A 6127-nucleotide genomic window follows, 5' to 3' on the forward strand; every position below is an offset into this window, starting at 1 on the left:
GCATAGGAAAGGATTAGCACCCCTACACCGCCTATAAAATTGGTACCAATTAATTATACGCTATTTATAATTTTGGACAAAAATGGTTTTTTATATGAAATTTAATTATAATTCCCTTCATTTTTAAGAAATAAAATCAATTAAAAAATTTTTATTTAGAAATGCTATAAAATCTATAAAGTAAAGAAATACTTTAAAATTCTCCAACATAAAGGTAAAATTCAAAGATAATCCTTTCCATCTAAGATTTATCACAACATTTCTTTAAAAATAATAAAATAACATTTTTGCAAATTAAAATCATTGGTAACTCTCCAACATCTAGGCAAAGTACCAAGAATTATAGTCCTTGGAATATTATTTTGATTTTATCTATTTATTTGTTTATGAAAGAAAGCTTTTTATGCAATAAAGATGAAAAAGGCTATAGTAAACCATAAACAACAATAATTAAAATATATGCATATGCATAATGAGTACAAGGACATGAATATATGCAAATGTGTTTTGAATGACAAAGTGATGCATATTTAAGATGACCACCTAGACTTCTAACCTCTACGTAGAGCTTGGGTACAACTATCTATATTTAAAATCTCATTTATTATTTTTATATTCTTTATTTAATTTTATTATTTTAAAATTATATAATTATATAAAAATTCTTAATGAAATAAAATTTTTTAAATATCTCATCATCTAGGTGGTATTCGGGAACAAACTATTTTATAAAAGGTTTTCATACAAATCTTTAAGAGTTTAGAATAATTTGGAGCTTCGAGACTTAAAGGCTTAGGTTTTCATTTAGTGTTTGAACTATGGTTTTCGGGTTTTGCTTAGGATTTAAGATTTCACATAGGGTTTAGGGCTTCACTTAAGGTTTCTATCATAATGTATATTTGCGTGAATCTATCGCTAGACATAGATTTTATGAGTTACTACTAATCTTTTTTGTTTAGGTGCGATTAACCACTTGATTGAATTTATCCTATTAAAGAGGAGTCCTAAGATAGACTTAGGTATATTTAAATTATAGATTCTAAAATCCATAAAACTAGATTTTAGGTTTAGGAGTACGATTATGCTTGAGAAAGGCTATAGCACTTTCACAGAGCCCATTCAAAAGATGGTATCAATTTGATTTCAATTTATCCAAGTTTTAATCATATTTATAATTTATCCAAATATTTAATATTAAAAATTGATCTTAAAATTACTCAAATAATTTAGTAATAATTTAAGATAATTCTCTTACCTTATGAGTATTCATAAAGACTAGTATTACACTTTGAAGATGCTCCGTCGTCGGGTTTATTAATATATTTTATTCAAGAAAATAATTAGTAAAATCTCTCAATAGTTTGGCAAGATTTACTTTTGATGTAAATCTCCTAATAGTTTGATGAAATTTTCTTGTAAATTTATTTTTAGAAAATTTATTAAATCTTTCAATAATTTGATAAAATTTAATTTAAGATGCAAATTTTCTAATAGTTTAGTAGGATCAAAACAAAATATTTTATTAATAATTAATTTTTTTTATAAAAGTTGATTATGAAATTTTTTAATATTTTAAAAGAATTTATAAAAAAAAAATTCTAAATCCATGAAAATTCTTCAATCATTTGATAGAATTAATAAATAAAAAATAAAAAAATAAAAGATTCATATTAGAAAAAAAGAATAAATTCGGATCAAACTAAAAAAAAAAAAAGACAAAATCCATTTAGCATCTTAGAAAGTAAAAATGAAAAAAAAAAAAAAAGCATTATGATTATAAGAAAAAGAATTATAAAATTAAGAAGAAAAACACGTGATGATATATACCAAGTTAGCGGAGGAAGATTTTTCCATTTATTAATTATGTTCTTCCATCACTTTAAGCTTTAATGCCACTGCTCCAATTTCGTATTTCCCAAATGCAGTTTTCATGTAACAGACTAACTTGCTCTTAATTCTCTGTCTAGTCCTAGTTCTTTGTCAAAACTGCCAGTGACTCTTTCTTATCTTTGTTGTTGTGTTGAGCTCTTTTCTGAATTGTTTCAATTTCACATCTTTGACAAAGTCAATATCTCAAACCTTGAGTTCATCGTCGGTGCTCTTGTCCTTGTTGGCGGAGGTGGCATCAACGTGTATCTTGCAATACTTGAAAACCTTGCATAAGATGTTGCTGGTGACGTTGGGGAGATGGACCTTGTCGTTGAAAAGCTTGGGTTTCGATAGTTCAAAGGTTTAGACGAAATGAGGTGAGTGATGGCGGTTTCGGGACTGGATTGTGGGGATGGATGAGATGCATTCAGTTCAACCATAGAGGCTTGGTGAGGGCGCTACTGGTTAATGGGCACTTGGGATTTTCTCTCCATCCTCCCCCTTTTTGCAGATTAAGGGTCTTTAAATAGGGATTCAATTCCTTTCAATTTTTTTTTAAAAAATTAATTCCTTTTAATCTACGATTCTTCTGTGATTTTGTAATCTTTCCTTTTTGTATGAAAATTGGGATCCAAGTATTTCCATAATAGATTCAACCACAAAATCGGATCTTTGATTCCCAGAATTGAGATCTTCAAGCATTAAACTACCAAAACGTAATTTTGATTCTCAGAATTGAGATCTGTAAATTCTCACATTTTTTATTTTTGACATTTCTTTCTTTCTTTGTTTCTTTTTTTTTTTTTTTTTTTGTATTATGACCACAAACAAAATTAAACCAAAAAAAAAAAAATTAAAATTAAATAAAAGACCAAAAATTTATTTGGGCTTTTAAACAGTGGATCCAAAATTTTGTATTAAGACTCAATTTATGATTGAATGTCTGTTTTAATTTTGATAAATCTCCAAATAAAATAAAATATTTATAGTTTTAAGTTTCGAATATTATTTAGGATTCAAAAAATTTACGAACTTTCTTAAAAGTTTTCAACATCTAAATAAATTTTTGAAATAAACTTGTATTTTGTAATTTCTTTAAAAATCGAATATCCTATATTTTCATATATTTTCTTGTTCTTTAAAATTGTTGTTATTATTTATTTACCTTTATCTATTTCTCTAAAACATGGATCTTTTATATTTTTATTTATTTATTTTTTCATTAAAAAAATTTATTATTGTTATTATTTATTAATCTTTTATTGTTTTATTTTTATTATTTAGCAATTCTTTAAAACCTAAGTGAAATTATTTATTATTATATATATTTTTTAAAATTGGATTTTTATTTCCTTCAACAATTATGTAGGATTTAAAAATCATATTTAAAAAAAAAGTTATTATTTATAGATCAGCTTCAACACAACATGAATAATTAAACTTTGTCATGAACACCATAACAAGCACGCGAGAGTAAAGAGCGAGTTTCCATGATTCATGAGATAAAACGTCGAATTAATTGGTACAAGGCATATTGCAATATTATGAAATTTAATGATGGTGGGAGCATAATAAGTGAAGGCATACAAGCTGAGGGCCTGGATAGTAAAAGACATGAAATAAAAAAATCAAAGAGCAAAAATTACACCCTACAAGAACTACCAACGGATGAAAATAGTCTTCCTATACTTAATTCTTATTCTAATTCCATGACATAAGTGGAGAATTAAAAAAACCAAAGTAAAACAAACGGCCCCTTTAAAATAGACCATGTAATAATTAGATAGCAAAATGAAAATAACGTAAAACAAAAAAAATGTACTAGGCATTGCCATTACCGTCCCCATCATCTCCCATATGAAAAACCTTTCTTTTTTCCTTTATACTTGCTAAACCCCTTGCTTATCTAAACTACTTACACCTAAATCAAATGAAACATGAACCATGAGCCACGAAATGCTAACCTTTGCAGACAACCCAAAAAGGAAAGGCACCAAATCATGTGTAAACGACAGTAAAGGGCAAAGTTTAAAGCTTTTTATTCCTCCCTTAAACAGTCATCATGCAGATAAAACAACAAGCAACTAAAGCAGCCAGCATTTGAAGCTTTAAGCTTCAAAGAAAAGGTAAACATTGATAGCATAAAAATGATGGTGCTTTTGTCTCCTAGGTACCGATCCCATACAAGGAACCAAACCGTAAGCATGAAAAAGAAATCAGCTTCCACACAGGCCATGCAAGACAAAAATATGCATAAAAGAGGATAAAAAGCATACCTAGAAATATACAGACCAAAAGTGAGTGCTCAAGCTTTCATGACAAAAACCCTTCTTTTTTTTGTTTCAGAAAACCATCCTTCCTTTTGGTTTCTTTTTCCAGCTTGTTTCCGGTTTTTTAATTTCTGTTGCTAGCGTTCATCCTTCTCCCACGAATGTTTCCTCTCAACTCACGAAAGTCTTAATCCTTTCCTCTCCCTCCTTTTTCTGTTTCATTTCTGCCTTCTGTTCGTTTTTTTTCCTTCTTGTTTTTCTGCTTCAGTTTCGTGCTTCTGGCTTCTTTTTTTTTTTTTTTTTTTGTTGCTTGTTATTTTTTTTATCACGCCTCCCTCTTCTTCTGCTCTCCCTCGCGGCTGCTTCTTCCCGTTTTTCATGTTCGCAACTTTTTTTTGCTAACCCTCTCTTATTTTTACTTTTCCTCCTTCACCTTCTGCTCCCTTTTTTGTTCCGTTTTTTGCTCCCTGCTTCTTTTATCTACTGTAGCCGTTCTCCGTTTTCCTTCCTTGCTTTAATTTCTTCCTTTTTTTTTTTTTTGTTTTGTTTTGGCCACTGCCTTCAGGGTTTTCGGCTTTTCTTTTTTTTTTTTTTGCTTCTTCCTCTTCCTGCATCAACGTTCCCTGCCAGTTTTTCACATTCTACAGCCACCACTTCACACAGCCTTTTAGGTTTTTTTTTGACAGTCACTCCCCCTTTTCCCCGTTTCTTCTTTGATTCTCCCTTTCACCAAAACCTCCTCCTTCATGCCCCCGACGTTCCCAACCACTTTTCATGCATTTTCATTTAAGTTTTTTTTCACCATGTAGCTTCTTGTTGCCATGTTCCAAGCTTCATGCCTTTATCAGTTTTTTTCCAACAGTTGTTTTTCTTCCCCACGTATTCTTTCATGGCTTGCCTTACCAAGCCTTCATGCAACTCAGGTACCATGCATGGCCTTCCTTGCCGGGCCTTCATGCTCTTTTTTTGCATGGCTTTGCCTCCCAAATAAGACTAACCAAATGGCCCACTTCGTGGTCATGTATTGGGCTTATTTCATTTTCTTTTTTATTTTTGAATCTCTAAAATTTTATTAGTTTTCCAGCCAAATTTTCTTTTATTATATTTTGTTATTATTTTTTAAAAAATATTTTAAATATTTTAATATTTAATATATATTTTATATGTTTTTATATTTTATATTTTTCATATTTTTATTTATCTTATTACTAATATTTTTTTATTTTTTATTTAATAACCAATAATAAGTCATTGATGGACTTTAAGGATAATTCTTTTATGGAGTTTTTTATTTGATCATTTCAAGCATTATTTGGGCCAATACAATGGCCCTTATTATGAAGCACACATTAACTCTGATCATTGAACATTTAAAAATGAATTATTAATAGATTTAAAAAATTAATGATCGAGATCCAATTATAGAAAAAAGTTTAATTTTAAAAATAAATTTTTTCGAACAAAATTAAGTATCTACATTATTGATATGATAATTTTTTATATTTAAATATATAGATTTATTTTGATAAAACTTAATTCAATATTTGATTTATTTATTTATTTTTTGGGGTTTAATTTATAGTTTAATATTTAAGTTATAGATATGTTTTTTTTTTATTTAATAAAATTTTATTTTGTCTATATTTTTTATGACGTCAAAGCATTGCATAATGGCAAATGTAATATAATTATAAAATTTTTTACATTTGACTTATATAAATGAGACTTGAAAGAGTTACATATAAATTATATAAGTCTCGTTTCAAGGGTTTTTGTCCTCGTAAATATAGACATTTCTTTTTTATTAATTTCATATATGATATTTCTTTTCACTAATTATTTTTTATCATAATGTCATATAATTAATTTTTTATTAATTGTCATATAAATACAGACATTTATTATTAATTTTACAAATATATATTTTCTTTTAATTAGTAAATAATAATTTTACATATAGATTTTTTTTCACTAGTTATTTTCTATCA

Source organism: Durio zibethinus, chromosome 25 (genome assembly GCF_047325235.1).
Source record: "Durio zibethinus cultivar Kanyao isolate XHJ-2024 chromosome 25, ASM4732523v1, whole genome shotgun sequence".
Classification (NCBI taxonomy): domain Eukaryota; kingdom Viridiplantae; phylum Streptophyta; class Magnoliopsida; order Malvales; family Malvaceae; genus Durio; species Durio zibethinus.